Source organism: Mercenaria mercenaria, chromosome 6 (assembly GCF_021730395.1).
Source record: "Mercenaria mercenaria strain notata chromosome 6, MADL_Memer_1, whole genome shotgun sequence".
Classification (NCBI taxonomy): Eukaryota; Metazoa; Mollusca; class Bivalvia; order Venerida; family Veneridae; genus Mercenaria; species Mercenaria mercenaria.
Genome location: NC_069366.1, coordinates 57,324,458 through 57,347,087, shown reverse-complemented (window position 1 = coordinate 57,347,087; position 22,630 = coordinate 57,324,458). Strand labels below are relative to the sequence as shown.

Sequence of the window (22,630 nt, the reverse complement as noted above, 5' to 3'; positions counted from 1 at the left end):
GTGATCCCTTGGGGTCCTTCCACCACCAAAAGCTGGAAAAGCGATCATAAAACATAATTGTGTGGGTAAAACTTTAAACCCAAGAAAAGGTTTAACAAAAATGTTAAACAACAAATAATTATGAAATGTTTTATATATTTCTGATGATCTGTCTTTTGAGTAAGTTTTATTTCGCAGTTTGAGAAACTAAGAATTTGCGCTTCATATTTATTTGAACTGCCTGAGTCAGTGATTCTTTTAAAAATCTATCGTAGACACTTGTCACAAATAATTATTGTTCCTGTAACAGGTCAGGTGATGTCTGAAGATGAGGAATGGTCACAGGTTATATCTGCATTAGTATCAAGTCATTCTATTTATGGGTATTGATGCTAGATGAAAGGGTCCTATTTGGTTAACCTCATATGGACGGACGGACGGACAGGACAATCACTATAATTATGCCTCCCGCATCAGTAGATGCAGAAAGTGTTGTTTACACTCCGACTATGACATATTTTTGTCGAAACTGCTTGAGGTGAGCTCGACAGCTGTCAAAATTGCTATTTGGTGTACTGTGTGTGCATGCGTGTTGGTCCAATTCTGTCAGGATTGTTGCTTTGACATGCATGGAGAAATTATCATTTGGCAATGTTACATTCTGTGAGATTGAGTGTTATGCAAGAACCTCAGGTCCCTACCTCAGTGGTCAAGGCCACAAATTGGGTCTCAATGGTCATGTCAGTTCTTGCCCAGGCCATAACTGATATGCATGGAGCAGTCTACTTTTATTAGCTCACCTGTCACATAGTGACAAGGTGAGTTTTTTGTGATCACCCTTCATCCGTCGTCTGTGCGTGCGTGCGTCCGTCCGTGCGTCAACAATTTCGTGTCTGCACGATAGTGGTTTCGTTTATGATTTTATCTTAACCAAACTTGCACACAACTTGTATCACCATAAGATCTCGGTTCCTTTCTTGAACTGGCCAGATCCCATTATGGGTTCCAGAGTTATGGCCCCTGAAAGGGCCAAAAATAGCTATTTTGACCTTGTCTGCACAATAGCAGCTTTAGTTATGATTTGATTTTTACCAAACTGGCACACAACTTGTATCACCATAAGATCTTGGTTCCTTTCTTGAACTGGCCAGATTCCATTATGGGTTCCAGAGTTATGGCCCCTGAAAGGGCCAGAATTAGCTATTTTGACCTTGTCTGCACAATAGCAGCTTCATTTATGATTTTATTTTAACCAGACTTGCACATAACTTGTATCACTGTAAGATCTTGGTTCCTTTCTTGAACTGGCAAGATTCCTTTATGGGTCTCAGAGTTATGGCCCCTGGAAGGGCCAGAATTAGCTATTTTGACCTTGTCTGCACAACAGCAGCTTCATTATGTCTCCCCCAGGAGACATATTGTTTTTGCCCTGTCCGTCCGTCCGTACGTCACACTTCATTTCCGAGCAATAACTGGAGAACCATTTGACCTAGAACCTTCAAACTTCATAGGGTTGTAGGGCTGCTGGAATAGACGACCCCTATTGTTTTTGAGGTCACTCCATCAAAGGTCAAGGTCACAGGGGCCTGAACATTGAAAACCATTTCCGATCAATAACTAGAGAACCACTTGACCCAGAATGTTGAAACTTCATAGGATGATTGATCATGAAGAGTAGATGACCCCTATTGATTTTGGGGTCACTCCGTCAAAGGTCAAGGTCACAGGGGCCTGAACATTGAAAACCATTTCCGATCAATAACTAGAGAACCACTTGACCCAGAATGTTGAAACTTCATAGGATGATTGGTCATGAAGAGTAGATGACCCCTATTGATTTTGGGGTCACTCCGTCAAAGGTCAAGGTCACAGGGGCCTGAACATTGAAAACCATTTCCAATCAATAACTTGAGAACCACCTGACCCAGAATGTTGAAACTTGATCGGATGATTGGTCATAAAGAGTAGATGACCCTTATTGATTATGGGATCACTCCATCAAAGGTCAAGGCCACAGGGGCCTGAACATTGAAAACCATTTCTGATCAATAACTAGAGAACGACTTGACCCAGAATGTTGAAACTTCATAGGATGATTGTACATGCAAAGTAGATGACCCCTATCGATTTCGGGGTCACTCCATTAAAGGTCAAGGTCACAGGGGCCTGAACATTGAAAACCATTTCCGGTCAGTAACTTGAGAACCACTTGAACCATAATGTTGAAACTTAATAGGATGATTGGTCATAAAGAGTAGATGACCCCTAACGATTTTGGGGTCACTCTGTGAAAGGTCAAGGTCACAGGGGCCCGCACATTGAAAACCATTTCCGGTCAGTAACTTGAGAACCACTTGACCCAGAATGATGAAACTCCGTAGGATGATTGGTCATGCAGAGTAGATGAACCCTAATGATTTTAGGGTCACTCTGTTAAAGGTCAAGGCCACAGGGGCCGGAACATGGAAAACCATTTCCAATCAATAACTTGAGAACCTCTCGACCCAGAATGTTGAAACTTCATAGGATGATTGTTCATGCAGAGTAAATGACCCTTATTGTTTTTGGGGTCACTCCGTTAAAGGTCAAGGTCACAGGGGCCTGAACATTGATAACCAGTTCTGATCAATAACTTCAGAACCACTTGACCCAGAATGTTGAAACTTCATAGGATGATTGAACATGCAGAGTAGATGACCCCTATTGATTTTGGTGTCAGTCTATTAAAGGTCAAGGTCACAGTGGCCTGTTCATGTAAAATCATTTTTTGGAAATAACTTGAGAACCACTTGACCTACAATGTTGAAACTTAATAGGATGATTGGACATGCAGAGTACATGACCCCTATTTATTTTGAGGTCACTTGATCAAAGGTCAGGGTCACAGGAGCCTGAACTGTGACTTGAGAACCACTAGGCCATAAGTGTTGAAATTTAGCGGGATGACTGGACATGCCAAGTAGATGATCCCTATTGCAGCCAACCATCAGTGTCTCTTTGACTTTCGCTCCTGACCCCTATTGACTTCTTGCCTATAGGACTTTGCTTTGGGGGAGACATGCGCTTTTTTACAAAAGCATTTTCTAGTTTATGACTTGAATTTAATCAAACTTGCACAAAATTTGTGTCGCCATAGGATCTCAGTTCCTTTGTTGAACTGGCCAGATCCGATTATGGGTTCCAGAGTTATGGCCCCTGGAAGGGCCAGAATGAGCTATTTTGACCTTGTCTGCACAATAGCAGCTTCATTTATGATTTGAATTGAATCAAACTTGCACAAAACTTGTGTCGCCATAAGATCTCAGTTCCTTTGTTGAAACGGCCAGATCCCATAATGGGTTCCAGAGTTATGGCCCCTGATAGGGCCAAAATTAGCTATTTTGACCTTTTCTGCACAATAGCAGCTTCATTTATGATTTGATTTTAACCAAACTGGCACACAACTTGTATCACCACAAGATCTTGGTTCCTTTCTTGAAGTGGCCAGATTCCATCATGGGTTCCAGAGTTATGGCCCCTTAAAGGTCCAAAATTGGGTATTTTGGCTTTTGCAGCCATAATATAGAGACTTCATTTATGGTTTCATTTGATACAAACTTCCAAAATATCTTCAACAACAATAAATCTTGGATTCCTTGACAAATCAGATCCAATCATAGGTTCCAGAGTTATTTTATATCTGATTACCTCCCCTGATAGTAATCAAAATGGATTTATATCAGTAAGTCCTATAGGACTTATTTGAAATTTCATTATTGTCATTAGTTGGACTGAGCCAATCATGGTAGATAACTATGGACTGATTTTATGTCAAATTACCTACCTTTATTTCAAATTAAAATGGGTATATCTTCGTAACTAATGAAGATTCCTTGACAATTCATAATTTTAACATGTCCAAAACATTGCAGAATGATACCAGTTTCACTTGGGTATTGATTACATTTTACTCGGACTTTATCATAGACTACCTGTTTAAAATCTCAAACTTTAAACTAAAATAAAGGTATTAAATCCATATAATATTTCAATGAAACTTCAACGTTTTCTTGTTTGTAGCAACATCTAGGGCATGTGCAGTGAAAAATCTAAATTTAATTGCTAAAATAGTGTGATATTTATTTCTGAAGTCACTATATTTTCATTGTAAATATACTTCGTTATACTCAAGTGGAAACTGGCAGGTACTCGAAAATGCAGCTCTCTGATTGGTCAGTTAGAACCCCTTATGTATGGTGATGTCATGATAAAGTTATGAATCAGATCCAATCATAGGTTCCAGAGTTATTTTATATCTGATTACCTCCCCTGATTGTAATCAAAATGGATTTATATCAGTAAGTCCTATAGGACTTGTTTGAAATTTCATTATTGTCATTAGTTGGACTGAGCCAATCAGGGTAGATAACTATGGACTGATTTTATGTCAAATTACCTCCCTTTATTAGTCCCCTACTGGTTGAAAACCAGTTTCGGGGACTATAGGAATGCACTTTTCCATCATTCCGTCCGTCCGTCCGTCCGTCCGCAATTTCGTGTCCGGTCCATAACTCTGCCATCCATGAAGGGATTTAAATATTACTTGGCACAAATGTTCCCCATGATGAGACGACGTGTCATGCGCAAAACCCGGACCTCTAGCTCAAAGGTCAAGGTCACAGTTGGAGGTCAAAGGTCAACAGGGCTTTTTTCCTGTCCGGTCCACAACTCTCCCATCCTTGAAGGGATTTTAGTATTACTTGGCACAAATGTTCCCCATGATGAGATGATGTGTCATGCGCAAATCCCGGACCCCTAGCTCAAAGGTCAAGGTCACAATTGGAGGTCAAAGGTCAACAGGGCTTTTTTCCTGTCCGGTCCATAACTCTCCCATCCATGAAGGGATTTTAATATTACTTGGCACAAATGTTCCCCATGAGGAGACGACGTGTCATGCGCAAAACCTGGACCCCTAGCTTAAAGGTCAAGGTCACAATTGGAGGTCAAAGGTCAACAAGGCTTTTTTCCTGTCCGGTCCATAACTTTCCCATCTATGAAGGGATTTTAATATTACTTGGCACAAATGTACCTCATAATAAGACGATGTGTCATGCACAACTTTCAGACCCCTAGCTCAAAGGTCAAGGTCACACTTAGCAGTCAAATGTTAACATAGCATGAACAGGGTCTGTTTCGTGTCCGGTCCATAACTCTGACATTCATTAAGGAATTTTAATATCACTTAGCACAAGTGTTCCCCATGATGAGACGACGTGTCATGCGCAAATCCCAGACCCCTAGCTCAAAGGTCAAGGTCACAATTGGGGGTCAAAGGTCAACAGAGTTTTTTTCCTGTCCCGTCCATAACTCTGCCATCCATGAAGGGATTTCAATATTACTTGGCACAAATGTTCCCCATGATGAGACAACATGTCATGCGCAAAGCCCAGACCCTTAGCTCAAAGGTCAAGGTCACAATTGGAGGTCAAAGGTCAATAAGGTTTTTGCCCTGTCCGATCCAGAACTCTGTCATCCATCAAGGGATTACAATATTACTTGGCATAAATGTTTCCCATGATGAGACGACGTGTCATGCGCAACACCCAATACCCTAGCTTAAATGTCAAGGTCACACTTTGAGATCAAAGGTCAAGAGGATTTTTTTCCTGTCCAGTCTATAACTTTGTCATGCAAAGCAGGATTTAGATATCAGCTGGCACAAATATTCCCCTGGATGAAACAACATGTCATGCGCAAGAACCAGGTCCCTAGGTCTAAGGTCAAGGTCATATTTAGAGGTAAAAGGTCAAATTCAATAATGACTTTGTACGGGACATTTCTTCTTCATGCATGGAGGGATTTTGATGTAACTTGGATCAAATGTTCACCACCATGAGGCACCCTTGTTTTTAGAATTACGTCCCTTTGTTGTTACTATAAATAGATTTTATTGTAACTTTTTTATTACTGGCGGTAGAGAAAAATCGAGACCACTTTTCTGTGGTACAGCATGCATGTTACATCCAATTTTTAGGTGTATTTTGACCTATCTCTACCTGGTAAAGAGTTCCTTGTGGACTTGTATTATATAGATTTTTTTTTTTTTTTTTTTAAAGATTAATTTCCCTTTGTTGTTACTATAAATAACTTACATGATAACATTTTTATAATCAGCCAAAAAAATTCAATATGAAAACAACTGTAGGTTTTTATATATATAAATTTTAATCCAAGTGTTTTGTTATAACATATTGTATATATAGTACAATATTGTTTATACATCATGGACAGATATCAGTTCATTATGTTATACTGCAGTAGAGAAAATTAGGTGCCTTCCAGTAGGGGACTTTGTATTGCATGGCAATACTTCATTCACTTGTTTCAAATTAAAATGGGTATATCTTCGTAACTAATGAAGATACTGATCTAAATTTCATTTATGTCAACAGATTTATATGGCAGATCCTTCTTTTGTTCACTTACAATAATTTTCTTTTTAATTACTTCCCTTTTACATTACTATAAATAGCTTATTTTTAGTAACTTTTTTATTATTGGCTGTAGGGAAAAACCGAGACCACTTTTCTGTGGTACAACATGGACGGTACCTCCAATTTTTAGGTGTATTTTGACATATCTGTACCTTTAAAGAATTTTTTTTTCTTTTTGGTTAAATTTCTTCCCTTTGTTGTTCCTGTCCTTTGGACTTAGATATTTTTTCTGAGGACAAGAAGTGCAATGATAACAGGTGAGCGATATAAGGCCATCATGGCCCTCTTGTTTGATATAAATGCTTGCCTAAATGAGATGGAATGTTGCATATGAATCCCAGGCCCCTATATCAAAGGTCAAGGTCACATTTATTATCAAAGGTCATTTTAGAACTTGTCCCGGTCATTACTTAGAAGAGCATGAAACAATCTTAATTTTATTTAGCATAAATGCTTGCCTCAATGAGGCGGAATGTCACGCACATCAGTTCCCCATCTTAAAGGCAAGGTCACATTTAGGGGTCAAGTCATTTCGGAGCTTGTCTAGGTTGTAACTTTGACATGCATGGTGTCATCTTATTTTTATTTGGCATAAAGGTTTGCCTCAGTGAGATGGACCCAACTCAAAGGTCAAGGTCAAACAGTGGTTGAATGTCATTTCAAAGTTTGCCCTAGCAGTAACTGACACCAATGGAACAATCTTATTTTTATTTGGCTGAGTTAATTACCACATGAGTATTGCCATAGGACATAGGTCCCCATCTCAGAAGTGAAGGGGTCACACTAAGGGGTCAAAGGCCATGTCAGATCTTGTTGATGCTGTAAGTTGTATGAAGCTTTTACTTTTGAATTGGCTAAAATGTCTTAATCACTGAGGTGGTGTGCAAACAGATAATGAACTTGACATAATTGCATTTTGGGCATCAATGTTCTAGTCTATGTGATCTAAAAGAAAACTAACAAGAACTCAAATCTTGATGACATATAGGTCAAATTCAAACAGGTTACTAATACAGTGAAACACCGCTCGCTCGAGGTCGCAAGGGGATGAGCAAAATGCTCGAGTTATCCATGGGTTCGAGCGACCCAAACATTGACCAACATGCGAAGAAAATTGAAGTTTGTTTTACCAATTGTCATCGAGACCATTTGCAGAGGAAACGGTGATGCATAATGATAACACATTCGTGACATTTTCATTAGTCGTATTACAAACGTTATTTATGGCACATGTGAAGAAGCAGCTAAGAAATTTTATTTCATTTTTTTTTTTTTTTTAAATACTATAATCGAATTCGCAATTTTCTTCTCCAAATTAAGATCTCATAATTATCGTCTCAATTTTATGAAAAGGCTATCTTATTTCCTTTATTTGCATGCAATCAACTGTTGATTAAAATATTATGATCTCATAATTATCTTCTCGATCCCGCAGAAAAAAGTAATAATAAATAACAATTTTGATCAATAAAATTTTTCTTCCACCTTTCATCAACAATTAATCTCATTATTAAATCAAATATACCGACAAACAAAAATTTAAGATAGCCGGGGAATAGACCATGCAATTCTCACGACGTGCGAAAATTTTAGATTAACCGATACATTCTGACCGCCGAAGGTGTGAAAAATTTTGACATCTCTGCTCGAGTTTGCCGTAAGCAACAAAGAGTAAATTAATACAAAGGGACCAGGTGTCATGCTCGAGCGATCGAGTTATCGATGCTCAACCCAGCCATGGTAATTCCACATAGGAAATCGGCCGGGACCACATGAATTGCTCGAGCGAGCCCGGGTGCTCCAGTCATCGATGCACGAGCGAGCGGTGTTTCACTGTATTTGAAAGCAAAACAAGGCCGTAAGGACAAATCAAAAACATTTGGAAGAGGACTGTAGTATTGTCAAGGTATCGGAAGTTCCAGAGGCAGTAGAAGTTGATTGCATAAATTATTGTGACAGATGACAAAACATCCAACCACTATATGCTACTACAATGTATATGCTAATTAGGTCTTTAAAATTAGGTGGAAAAATACACAGACAAATGGAGAAGGTCTAGGACATTTTGGAAGATCTCTTTATAATCATTAATAATGGCTGTCTACATCAGCCTTTAATGAGAAGAAGATATTTCTATATTTAGCTCCAGTGGCCCCTAAAAGGGTGCCAAGTGCCCCATTTAAACAAGCTGTGAAGAGGACCTTACATTTGTGCTACAGGCTAAGTTTAGTGAAGATCCACAAAGCCTTTTATTAGAAGCGGTCATTTAAAGGTATTTCTATTTTCAGTTCTTGTAGCTCCTTAAACAGCCTGGTTGTCCCCATTTGAATAAATTTGGGAAAGACCTCAACAATAATGCTATAGACCAAGTTTAATGAAGATCCATCAAGCAGTTCAAGAGATCAAGTTGTTAAAGGCTTTTCTATTTATAGCTCTAGTTGCCCCTAAAAGGGGCCAAGTGCACCCATTTAAACAAAATTGGTAGAGGAGCTTATAATGATGTTACAAAGTTTGGTGAAGATCCATCAGACAGTTCATGAGAAAATGTTGTTAAAAGGTATTTCCAGTTTTAGCTCCGACAGCCCCTTTTCCACTAAAAAGGGCTGTGCCAGTTCATGAGAAAATACTGTTAAAAGACATTTCTATTTTTAGCTCTCTGATGGCCTCTAAAAGGACCTAGTGCCCCAATTTGAGAACAAGATTGGGAGTGACCATTAATGAAGCTACAGACCAAATTTTTAGAAGATCAAGAGAAAATGTTGTTATAAGGTATTTCTATACTCAGCACTAGCAGCCTCTTAAAAATGCCAAGCATCCCCATTTGAACAAATTGGAAAATTATCTAATGACGCTATAGATCACATTGGATGAAGATCCATCTAGCGGTTCATGAGAAGTTGTTTCTTGGTATTTCTATTTTTAGCTCTAGTGGCCCCTAAAAGGATCCTTGCAAAATTGGGAGAGGACCTTATAATGATACTGTAGACCAAGTTTAATGAAAATCCATTGAGAGATTTATGAGAAGTCATTTGAAGTTTTTTTTTACATTTAGCTCTGGAGCCAAGCGCCAATATTTAAACAAAATTGGGTGAGGACTTATAATGATGCTAAAGATCAAATCTGATGAAGATCCATCAAGCAGTTCATAAGAAGAAGTCATTTAAAGGTTTTTTAACTTATAGCTCTAGTGGCCCCTAAACAGTGCCGAGCATTCAAATTTGAACAGAATTGGGAGAGGACCTTATACCAAGTTTAATGAAATCCATCGAGAGATTCATGAGAAAAAGTCATTTAAAGTGTTTCTATTTTTAGCTCTGGTGGCCCCTTAAAGGGGCTAAGCTCAAACATGATAGAGGACCATGTCAGGTTGCTACTGACCAAGTTTGTTGCAATTCTGACAGCAGTTTCAGAGGAGATCTGACAGCAGTTTCAGCAGATGTCATCTGAAGAAAAGTGTAGACAACAGATGGTGTGCGATCACAAGAGCTCATCCCAAGCACTTCGTGCTCAGGTGAGCTTAAAATATAAGGCAAACAGCAGAGTACTACATGAATGACTTGAGCCAGTCCATGGACTTCGGCAATTAATCCTCGAGCGAGCAGAGTTTCACTGTAGTATGCGTTAAATACTGGTACAGACTAATCAAAATAAACAATACTTGTAAGTTTTTGTGAAGCAGAAATTTTACACTGTATCGCAACTGCATAGAAAACAAAAGAAAAGTTTAACCATATCATAAATAATTTAATGATTTTTCCAAAAGACAATAAAAAGAACTTATTCTCTTTCATTGAACACTTTTGTGATGACAACAACTTGCAAAGAAGTTCAGAAACATACATATACTGACTCTTATTTTGGAATATAATTTACCATAGGAACAGTCAGAAAAAATATAAAATAAAGTCTGCCATTGCTTTCTAATGACCACTGTACATCATTTAGTATAACATTTTTCTTTTACCTGATGTCATTCAATTATTATTAGATATCAAAATATGTTCTTTATTTAATGTAAAGGGAGGCAATTAAACAATATCATACATACGAGTATTGATGCTCCAATAATGTTTTAACAAAACGTGAATTTTTGCTTTTTGATAAATGTACATGGGAGATACACATAGAGATAGAAGCATTTTACCTGCCAAAACCACTGACAAGGAAAAAACTCAACAAGTGTATGCATATCATTTAGAAACAAGTGATTGAAATGGTCGGTTATAACTGACATAATGGCATGACATATAAACCACTTTCTTTATGCTCTTGTAAGAAATAATGGCTTATTCAAAGATTTCTTTTAAACTGTTTTATTTTTTCAATGCTTTTTTAAGAAACACCAATGTTATTAAAGTCATACCAAAAATAGTTCGGTCATATGGCAGTTTTCCAGATTTGAATGGTAGAAGAAGACCCTTATGGAACCCACACTGATGAGGGGCTAGTGATTTTATATCAGCAACCTTAGCCACTCGGCCAGTATGGAGGTCTCTATCAAACTGTAACCATTCTAATTAGAGTTTAAAGATTTAATTTCACTATAGTCTGTATTGATTAAATTAAATTTAATCAGCAACCCATCCTTATAGTAACAACTAGAAACAAGAAACACTGGTAAAACCGATGGATGCTCTCATTCCAATGGATAATTAAGAAAATATGCACACCTCCTCTTGAGAGTGAAGCATCCTATTAATTTCTGCTGAATACCAGGCAGTAGTTGCTGAGAAGTTCTCCTGACTATGATGGCACTATAATTTACTAATGTTGAATAAGCAACAGGCAATATTTCAGTGAAAAATCATCCTACCAAAACACGAAGATAACATGTGCATCTCCTCTTGATAGTGAAGCTTCCTATGTAGATTCGCTAAATTCCAACTAATGGTTGCAGAGAAATACTCCGGACAAGAATTGTACTATTGTTGAATAATCAAAGGGCAACAACATGATGAAAAATCAACTGACCACAACATGAAGAAAATACGCATCTCCTCTTGGGAGTGAAGCTTCCTATGAAGTTTCACTAAATTCCAACCAGTAACCACTCCTCCGCACATGAATTGTACTATAATATACTTTTGTTGAATAAAGGGCAATAACTGGGTGAAAAATCATCAGACCAAAACATAAAGACAACATCCATATCTCCTCTTGATAGTTAAGCTTCCTATGAAGTATGGCTAAATTCCAAGCAGTGGTTGCAGAGAAATATTCTGGACAAGAATTGTACTATAGGATCCTACTACTGAAAAATCAAAGGGCAATAACTCTGTGAAAAATCTTCAGACCGGAACATGAAGATAACATGTGCATCTCCTCTTGATAGTATAGCTTCCTATGAAGTTTCACTAAATTACAACCAGCGGTTGCTGAGAAATATCTTGGACAAGAAATGCGGGACGGATGAGAGGATGGACAGACGGATGGAAAGACAAAGCAGCGACTACATGCTGCACCTTTGGTGAGCGTAAGTCATTATCAATTATCAAAATGTTACTTGTGTACTGTAACTTGAACAGTACCACATGCCAATCATCTGGATCATTTTACAGCATGGTTGAGGAATCCAGACAATCATTACTAAATTTATTTAACAACAGAGATGTTGCAATTTCAAACTTGTAAAGGTATGCATATACATGTATATGTGGGACTTCATTCTTTATTTCAAGAAGAATCTCTGGAGTCAAAATTCAGAACATTGTAAACCATTTTCAAAATATAACCTAACAATTTCCAGTTCTCACTTGGAAGTTTTAAATATGAGTTTACCTTAACAATAGATTCAATTGAAGTTACCCTTTAAGATATATAGATTTACCAGCAACATGCAATTAAATTCTAGTTACAGTTTTATATAATGCAGATTTACCTGTAACAAGCCACTCAAAGTTATCCTTTTAGATATGTAGATTTACCTGTAACAAGCCACTCGATTAAAGTTATCCTTTTAGATAGGTAGATTTACCTGTAGCAAGCTACTCGATTAAAGTTATCCTTTTAGATATATAGATTTACGTACCTGTAACATGTGACTCAACTGAAGTCATCCTTTTAAATATACAGTTTTACCTGTAACAAGCCACTAATTAAACTATCATTTAAATATATAGATTTACCTGTACAAGCCACCATAAACTTTCATTTTAATATATAGTTACCTGTAACAAGCCACTCAATAAACTTATCATTTTAAATATATAGATTTACCGTAACAAGCCACTCAATTAAACTTATCATTTAAATATATAGATTACCTGTAACAAGCCACTCAATTAAACTTATCATTTTAAATATATAGATTTACCTGTAACAAGCCACTCAATTAAACTTATCATTTTAAATATATAGATTTACCTGTAACAAGCCACTCAATTAAACTTATCATTTAATATTAGATTCCTTAACAAGCACTCAATTAACTACATTTAAATAAGATTTACCTGTAACAAGCCACTCAATTAAACTTATCATTTTAAATATATAGATTTACCTGTAACAAGCCACTCAATTAAACTTATCATTTTAAATATATAGATTTACCTGTAACAAGCCACTCAATTAAACTTATCATTTTAAATATATAGATTTACCTGTAACAAGCGATTTAATTAAACTAAAGTTACACTTTTAACCATGTACCATGAAATGACCCAAAAACAATATTACAGATAAAGTTTGACAAAGATCCGTGAAGCTGTTTATGAAAAAATTATTTAAAGGTTTTTCTATTTTACATCTAGTGGCCCCTAAAAGGGATCGAGCAGAACCATTTGAACAAATCTGAGAGAGGATCTTACCAAGAGGCTACAGACCAAGTTTGGTGCAATTCTGACCAGTTTCAGAGTAGATGTTTATGTATTACTATAAAATTGTGTGATGGAAGCTGTCCAAAGGACAGGAACAACAAAGGGAAGGAATTTAACCAAAAAGAAAAATCAAAGGCCTGAATGGCCTGAGTCGGCTAATGATTGATGTACTGACAGTATAGTCTACCAGTTTCAGTTTGTTTTTAGTTTTTTTTTTCTTAAAATTTCATAACACAGCTCGATATTTACCCAAAATATTATATCCGGATACGATTACACTTTTCTCCAGTTTGAACAATATATTTTACAAATTGTGATGATACGAAGACATTTAGCAGCAATTGGCAGTATCTGACATTGAAGTTTACGGTTAAATTACCTCTTATTTAAATCTTTTCATAAAAAAGTTGTTTCGTTTCGCCAAACATAGACGATCTACTTTCGATTTCAAAAACTACAAGAAAATACAATTTAATGTTTCGCCGATTTGTTTATTTCTGGAAAAATAAGAATTAAAATCATTTTTAATATCTGTAGTAACTAAACAAACCAGTAAGAGCTTCTTCTTCCGATAATTTATCCGTTTACTGACTGCAAAATTCAAGTGTGTGTGTAGAAACCCATGCAAAGTTTATAGAAATCATACGATGCGTGTATATGTTCAATGTGGGAGAATTAAGGCTGATCGGGATCGGCTATGTTACCTAACGCATCCAGACGATTCAGATTTTGTTTTTAAAAAAGCATTGTGTGCATTTCTGTAATTTTATATATACGTTTAGAAATTATTAGACATGCGTATTTGCATTATTTCTATACGTAATTTACGCTAATACGCATCTTATCTGGAGCCCTGTGAACTATTTTTTGTCTTTCGCTGGATGTTACGCAAGCTTTGTAAGCCTGCGCAATTCATAAAATGCACATTTATGCTTAATGAGTTACATTCGAGTTTTGCACAATTACAAGTCATAAATATGACAGATTACATCGCATATTGGTCATAGCAAAGGGAATTCACGCAACTTAACTTCATTCTTGCAGTGAACTGTTTGAAGTTTGAGAAATCTAATGGAACTACATCGCTTCACTGTGTTATTTGGTCCATTTAGACTTAGAGAATCGCTGGATAGCAAGGACTCGTCAAAACGATTACATCGTTTAGCCGACTCAAAAAATCTTACAAGGTATAGATATGTTAAAATACACCTAAAAATTGGAGGTACCATCCATGTTGTACCACAAAAAACTGGTCTCGTATTTTCCCTACGGCCAATAATAAAAAAGTTACTAAAATAAGCTATTTACAGTAACGTAAAAGGGAAGTAATTAAAAAAAAAATATTGTAAGTGGACAAAAGAAGGATCTGCCAAATAAATCTGTTGACATAAATGAAATTTCAGATCAGTATCTTCATAAGTTATGGAGATATAACAATTTAAATTTGAAATAAAGGGAGGTAATTTGACATAAAATCAGTCCACAGTTATCTACCCTGATTGTCTCAGTCCAACTAATAACAACTAGAAAATGCTTTTGTAAAAAAGCGCATGTCTCCCCCAATGCAAAGTCCTATAGGCAAGAAGTCAATAGGGGTCAGGAGCAAAAATCAAAGAGACACTGATGGTTGGCTGCAATAGGGATCATCTACTTGGCATGTCCAGTCATCCCGCTAAATTTCAACACTCTTGGCCTAGTGGTTCTCAAGTCACTGTTCAGGCTCCTGTGACCTTGACCTTTGATCAAGTGACCTCAAAATAAATAGGGGTCATCTACTCTGCATGTCCAATCATCCTATTAAGTTTCAACATTGTAGGTCAAGTGGTTCTCAAGTTATTTCCAAAAAATGATTTTACATGAACAGGCCACTGTGACCTTGACCTTTAACAGACTGACCCCAAAATCAATAGGGGTCATCTACTCTGCATGTTCAATCACCCTATGAAGTTTCAACATTCTGGGTCAAGTGGTTCTCAAGTTATTGATCAGAACTGGTTATCAATGTTCAGGCCCCTGTGACCTTGACCTTGAACGGAGTGGCCCCAAAAACAATAGGGGTCATTTACTCTGCATGAACAATCATCCTATGAAGTTTCAACATTCTGGGTCGAGAGGTTCTCAAGTTATTGACTGGAAATGGTTTTCCATGTTCAGGCCCCTGTGGCCTTGACCTTTTACAGAGTGACCCTAAAATCGTTAGGGGTCATCTACTCTGCATGACCAATAATCCTATGAAGTTTCATCATTCTGGGTCAAGTGGTTCTCAAGTTACTGACCAGAAATGGTTTTCAATGTTCAGGCCCCTGTGACCTTGACCTTTCACAGAGTGACCCCAAAATCGTTAGGGGTCATCTACTCTGCATGACCAATCATCCTATTAAGTTTCAACATTCTGGGTCAAGTGGTTCTCAAGTTATTGACCAGAAATGGTTTTCAATGTTCAGGCCCCTGTGACCTTGACCTTTAATGGAGTGACCCCAAAATCGATAGGGGTCATCTACTTTGCATGTACAATCATCCTATGAAGTTTCAACATTCTGGGTCAAGTGGTTCTCTAGTTATTGATCGGAAATGGTTTTCCATGTTCAGGTCCCTGTGACCTTGACCTTTGATGGAGTGACCCCAAAATCAATAGGGGTCATCTACTCTTCATGATCAATCATCCTATGAAGTTTCAACATTCTGGGTCAAGTGGTTCTCTAGTTATTGATTGGAAATGGTTTTCAATGTTCAGGCCCCTGTGACCTTGACCTTTGACGGAGTGACCCCAAAAACAATAGGGGTCGTCTACTCCAGCAGCCCTACATCCTTATGAAGTTTGAAGGTTCTAGGTCAAATGGTTCTCCAGTTATTGCTCGGAAATGAAGTGTGACGTACAGACGGACGGACGGACGGACAGGGCAAAAACAATATGTCTCCTGGGGGAGACATAATAATGAAATTTCAAATAAGTCCTGTAAGTACTTACTGACATAAATCCATTTTGATTACAATCAGGGGCGATAATCAGATATAAAATAACTCTGGAACATATGATTGGATCTGATTTGTCATGTAATCCAAGATTTATTGTTGCTGAAGATATTTAGGAAGTTTGTATCAAATAAAACCATAAATGAAGTCTCTATATGGCTGCAAAAGCCAAAATAGCCGATTTTGGACCTTTAAGGGGCCATAACTCTGGAACCCAAGACGGAATCTGGCCAGTTGAAGAAAGGAAGCAAGATCTTGTGGTGATACAAGTTGTGTGTAAGTTTGGTTAAAACCATATCATAAATGAAGCTGCTATTGTGCAGACAAGGTAAAAATAGCTAATTTTGGCCCTTTCAGGGGCCATAACTCTGGAACCCATTATGGGCTCTGGCCGGTTCAAGAAAGGAATCGAGATCTTATGGTGACAGAAGTTTTGTGCAAGTTTGATTAAATTCAAATCATAAATGAAGCTGCTATTGTGCAGACAAGATCAAAATAGCTAATTCTGGCAATTTCAGGGGCCATAACTCTGGAACCAAAAAAGGAATCTCGCCAGTTCAAGAAAGGAATCGAGATCTTATGGTGATACAAGTTGGGTGCAAGTTTGGTTAAAATCAAATCATAAACAAGAAACGCGGCAATGCCACAAACAGGTATTCACACTTTTCAGAAGAATAAACAGAGTGCCAGAATGTCACAATATACGCCCGTCACAGGCAAATTCTTTGGACTCTAGCACCGATTTGCAGATGTAATTTAACATTTTGTGGTTGTAAATAGTCATTGTAATTCTTTGTTTTTCCTAATCCACAAAAAAACTCTTACCAGGTAGAGATACCTTAAATAAACTAACAAAATTAGAAAGTAACAACATGTGTACCACAGAAAAGTGGTCATGGTTTTTCCCTACGGTCAGAATAAAAAAGTTACAATATAAGTTATTTAATCAGTAACAACTAGGGAACTGATATCTTAAAAAAAAAAAAAAAATACAAAGAAAATTTTTTTAAGTCCACACAGAATCCTTACCAGGAGAGATGGTCAAAATACACCTCAAAATATGGATGTAACATGCATGTTGACTAACAGAAAAGTTGGTTCTGATTTTTCCTACGTCTAACATAATGAAAAAGTTACAATATAAGCTATTTATGATAACAACAAAGGAAGTGAATCTAAAGAAGGAACTCGCAAGACACTTCGTCTCATGATGGTGTATAAATTGTACTAAGTTACTTCAAAATCCATCAATGCAGAAGAAAAATGCTCCGGACAAAGTTTTCATTCTGTGTATCCTTTGAACCTCTTGACCTTGACCTTAGACCTAGGGACCTGGTTCTTGCCAATGACACATTGTCTCATGATGGTGAACAATTGTGCCAACTTTCATCAAATCCTCATGCATGTAGAAATATGCAACCCTAACCCTAACCTAACCCTAACCCTATTTTAGTAACCAATGACCTTGACCTTTGATCCCAGAAACCCCAAAATCATCCCAAGCTACAACTTTATATAAGTTTACTATACACCAAGTTTCATCAGATAGCTCAATTCCTAAGTTACAGTTTTGACTGGAAACCCATTTCTATTTAAAGTAACAGTACCTTGACCTTGACCCAGAAACCCAAAATCAATGCCAAGCCTTTGTCTTGATATAAGCACATACATACCAGTTTTATTCAATACCTTAACCGCAACGAAAGTTATGACGGGAAACCCTTTTTCTATTTTAAGTAACAGTGACCTTTGACCTTGACCCCATGAAACCCAAAATCAATCCCAGCCTTTGTCTTGAAATAAGCTACCATACATACCAAGTTTATTAAAATATCTTACGAAACAAAAGTTAGTTGACCGGAAACCCTTTTCTTATTTAAGTAACAGTGACCTTGACCTTGACCCCAAACCCCAAATTCAATCCCACCTTTGACTTGATATAAGCAACATACATACCAAGTTTATTAAAATATCTATATCTACCGAAACAAAAGTTATTGACCGGAAACACCAGTTTTGACGCCGCCGCAGCCGCCGCACCGCCCACCCTGACCGACATTTACCCAATCTAATACCAGGTTTTCGTTGAAAACCTGGTTAATAAGCTGCTATTGTGCAGACAAGATCAAAATAGCTAATTCTGGCCCTTTCAGGGGCCATAACTCTGGAACCCATAATGGAATCTGGCCAGTTCAAGAAAGGAACCAAGATCTTATGGTGATACAAGTTGTGTGCCAGTTTGGTAAAATTCAAATCATAAAGCTGCTATGGTGCAGACAAGGTCAAAATAGCTAATTTTGGCCCTTTCACAACCAACAGTAGCAGCAGCTAATTTTTCAAGTATTAAAAGCAAAATTGAAGAGCTAACGAGAAGATTAGACTCTCTTACGAATATCAACACAAACAAACCAAGAAATAATTCCAAATTATGCAACACGTGGTGGTGCAGGACACATTGCAAAATATTGCAACTGTGCTCGGGGTACATCAGATCCAGATTTGCTATGTCAGTTATGTCGCCAGTTTGGCCATGAGGCCCGTCAGTGTGCAACCAGATATCCATATGACGGATCCAGCAGAAACCAGGAACAGGGAAACTTCATATGCCTGAGGGAAGGAGACTGCGATCGCTCAAGAGGTCATTTGGTAAAATGCGGCAACGCAGTAAATCACCAATAAAACGATACAGTCATTCGCGAGATTTGAAACATGAACATGGTGAAATGTGTGATTCTTGTGATTTGGATTACTTGACCAATTCTAATCAACATAATGATAATAACTTCCTTTATTTACAAGTTCAGTTTCATCACAGGGAAATATCAGCATTATTGGATACAGGAAATTCCATAAACTTGATGTCACGGAAATTGTTTGAATCCTTACCAGTGCACAATAAAAGCAGTTTGACACGGGTGGACAGTAGTAACATTGTGGTAGCAAACAACCAGTCAGTTAATATTGAGTAGTTTCTGACTGTTACAAAATTCAAGTAGTTTTCAAGGAGTAGGAATCAAATTCAAGGACTTTTCATGGCCTGTGCGAACCATGGTTAACAAGCTTTTCCTTTGATCTGACCTGGTGACCTGGTTTTTGACCCAAGATGATCCAATATCGAACTCGTCCAAGATTTTATTGAGGGCAACATTCTGACCAACTTTCATTAAGATTGGGCCATAATTGTGACCTCTAGAGTGTTAACAAGCTTTTCCTCTGATTTGACCTGGTGACCTAGTTTTTAACCCAAGATGACCCAATATCGAACTCATCCAAGATTTTATTGAGGGTAACACTCTGACCAAGTTTCATTAAGATAAGGCCAAAATTGTGACCTCTAGAGTGTTAACAGTCAAATTGTCGACGACAGACGGACGGACAAAGATGGACACAGGGCGTTCACATAAGCTCACCTTGAGCACTTCATGCTCAGGTGAGCTAAAAACAAACAAGAGGGCCATGAAGGCCCTGTATCGCTCACCTGACCTATTGACCTAAAGACCATCAAGATTAACATTCTGACCAAGTTTCATTAAGATATGGTATAAATGTGGCCTCTAAAGTGTAAACTAGCTTTTCTTTTAATTTGACCTAGTGACCAATTTTTTGACCTGACATGACACAGATTCAAACTGGATCTTGAAATCATCAAGATTACCGTTCTGACCAAGTTTCATAAAGATACTGTCAAAAATGTGGCCTCTAGAGTGTCAAGCTTTTCCTTTGATTTGACCTAGTGACCTAGTTTTTGACCCCACCTGACCCAGATTTGAATTTGACCTATAGATCATCAAGATAAACATTCTGACCTAGTTTCATTAAGATATGGTCATAAATATGGCCTCTACAGTGTAAACTAGCTTTTCGTTTGATTTGACCTGGTGACCTAGTTTTTGATCCTACATGACCCAGATTTAAACTGGACCTTGAGAATATCAAGATTACCAATTTGACCAAGTTTCATAAAGATACAGTCATAAATGAGGCCTCTACAGTGTTAACAAGCTTTACCTTTGATTTGACTCAGTGACCTAGTTTTTGACCTGACATGACCCATGTTCGAACTTGACCTAAAGATTATCAAGATTAACATTCTGACTAAGTTTCATAAAGATACAGTCATAAATGTGGCCTCTAGAGTGTTAACAAGCTTTTCCTTTGATTTGACCTAGTGACCTACTTTTTGACCCCACCTGAACCAGATTCAAACTTGACCTATACAGCCTCAAGACTAACATTCTGACTAAATTTCATTAAGATATGATCATAAATGTGGCCTCTACAGTGTAAACTAGCTTTTCCTTTGATTTGACCTGGTGACCTAGTTTTTGACCCCAGATGACCCAATATCAAGCTCGTCCAAGATTTTATTGAGAGTAACATTCTGATCAAGTTTCATTAAAATTAGGCCAAAATTGTGACCTCTCGAATGTTAACAAGCTTTTCCTTTGATTTGACCTAGTGACCTAGTTTTTGACCCCAGATGACCCAATATCGAACTCATCCAAGATTTTATTGAGGGTAACATTCTGACCAAGTTTCATTAAGATTGGGCCAAAATTGTAACCTCTAGAGTGTTAACAGTCAAATTGTTGACGACAGACGACGGACACAGGGCGATCACAAAAGCTCACCTTCGAGCACTTCGTGCTCAGGTGAGTTAAAAATGGTCATGATGATCCTATATCGCTTACCTGTTAAACCTGGTCTTGGAATCATCAAGATAAACATTCTGACCATGTTTCATGAAGATAGGGTCATTAATGTGGCCTCCACAGTGTTAACAAGCTTTTCCTTTGATTTGAGTGGTGACCTAGCTTTTTACCCCACATGAATCAGTTTCACCTTGGCCTAGGAAGCATCAAGATAAGCATTTTTACCAAGTTTCATGAAGACAGGGTCATAAGTATGGCCTCCAGAGTGTTAACAAGCTTTTCCTTTGATTTGTGCAGGTAACCTAGTTTTTGACCCCACATGACCAAGTTTCAAATTTGGTCTAGGAATCATCAAGATAAACATTCTGTGCAAGTTTGTGGACCAATGACTGAATCTGGCCAGTTTCCAAAAGGAATTGAAATATTATGCCAATACAAGTTGTGTGCAAGTTTGATTAATATCAATTGCAAAATGTGGTCTCTATTGTGCTCACAAGAAATTGTGGACGACGACAGATGGAAGACGGATGGTCACAAAAGCTCATCTTGTCACTACGTGAGCTAAAAACCAGATAGCAAAAAAAGTGTGATTGGGAAACTCATTTGATTCTGCCACAACATGAAACTTGCCAAGATGAAAAAGGGGCATAATTTTGTAAAGAAGAGGGTCATAATGACCCTGAATCACTCACCTGAGTAATATGAGCCACATGTTTCAAATGGCAAACTGATGCTAAAATACCAGAAAGTAGGTCAATAGGTCACATTCATGGTCACTGAAAGCCAGTTTTAAGATCAGTGTGCAAAACTGTATATGCCATCCAAATTTCAAGGCTGTATCTTAAAAACAAGAAAGTAGGTCAGTAGGTCAAGATCACAGTCAAGTGACCCCTAATCAGGTAATTATAATTAAACAGTCAGAGTCTAGAAAATATGATCTGAAAATTTTTGTAGTATTTTTTCCTATATAACTCATATAACAAGTGACCCCCAGGGCAGGGCCTCTTTTTACCCCCAGGGGCATAATTTGAACAACCTTGTTAGAGATCCACTAGGTAATAATACATAACAAATATCAAAGGCCTAGACCTTGAACTTTCAGACAAGAAGGTATTTTTTCCTACCTAAGTCTATGTAAAACTTGAGATCCCCCAGGGCGGGGCCTCTTTTCACCCAAAGGGTTATAATTTGAACAATTCTGGTAGAGGACCACAAGGCAATGCTACATACCAAATATGAAAGGCCAAGGTCTTGTGGTTTTAGACAAGAAGATATTTAAAGTTTTTTCCTATATAATTATGTCTATGTAAAACTTGTGACCCCCGGGGCGGGGCCTCTTTTCACCCCAGGGGCACAATTTGATTAATCTTCATAGAGGACCATTAGATGATGTCACATGCCAAATATCAAGGCTCTAAGCATTGCGGTTTTGGACAAGAAGATTTTAAAAGTTTTTCCTTTCGGTTGCCAATGCAACCAGAGTTCTGCATGGAATTCAATTCTTTGAAAGATTTTGAAAGGGAACCACCTAAGGATCATTCCTGTGAAGTTTAGTGTAATTCTGCCCAGTGGTTTTCTAGAAGAAGATTTTTTTCAGAAAATGTTGACAGTCACACGACGGCCAACGGACATTGAACGGTCACAAAAGCTTACCACGAGCCTTTGGCTCAGGTGAGCTAAAAAGCAAAATAGGGTTACGGAACCTGTGCAATGTAAGTCAATTTATCACAGTAAATAG

At 37.6% G+C, this 22,630-nt stretch overlaps 1 protein-coding gene and 1 long non-coding RNA gene across 2 annotated transcripts in view; one reads left to right on the top strand and one right to left on the bottom strand.

Moving 5' to 3' along the window:
• Positions 1-22,630, top strand: part of LOC123548809 (N-acyl-phosphatidylethanolamine-hydrolyzing phospholipase D-like) — a 115,241-nt gene that overhangs the window by 38,958 nt on the left and 53,653 nt on the right. The gene's annotated exons all lie outside the window — the stretch shown is intronic.
• LOC123548811 (uncharacterized) lies at positions 10,176-16,853 on the bottom strand. Its single transcript, XR_008371371.1, has 3 exons — positions 12,902-16,853; positions 12,716-12,815; positions 10,176-12,530 (listed from the first exon to the last, which is right to left on the bottom strand). It is a non-coding gene; the product is annotated as an uncharacterized LOC123548811 (long non-coding RNA).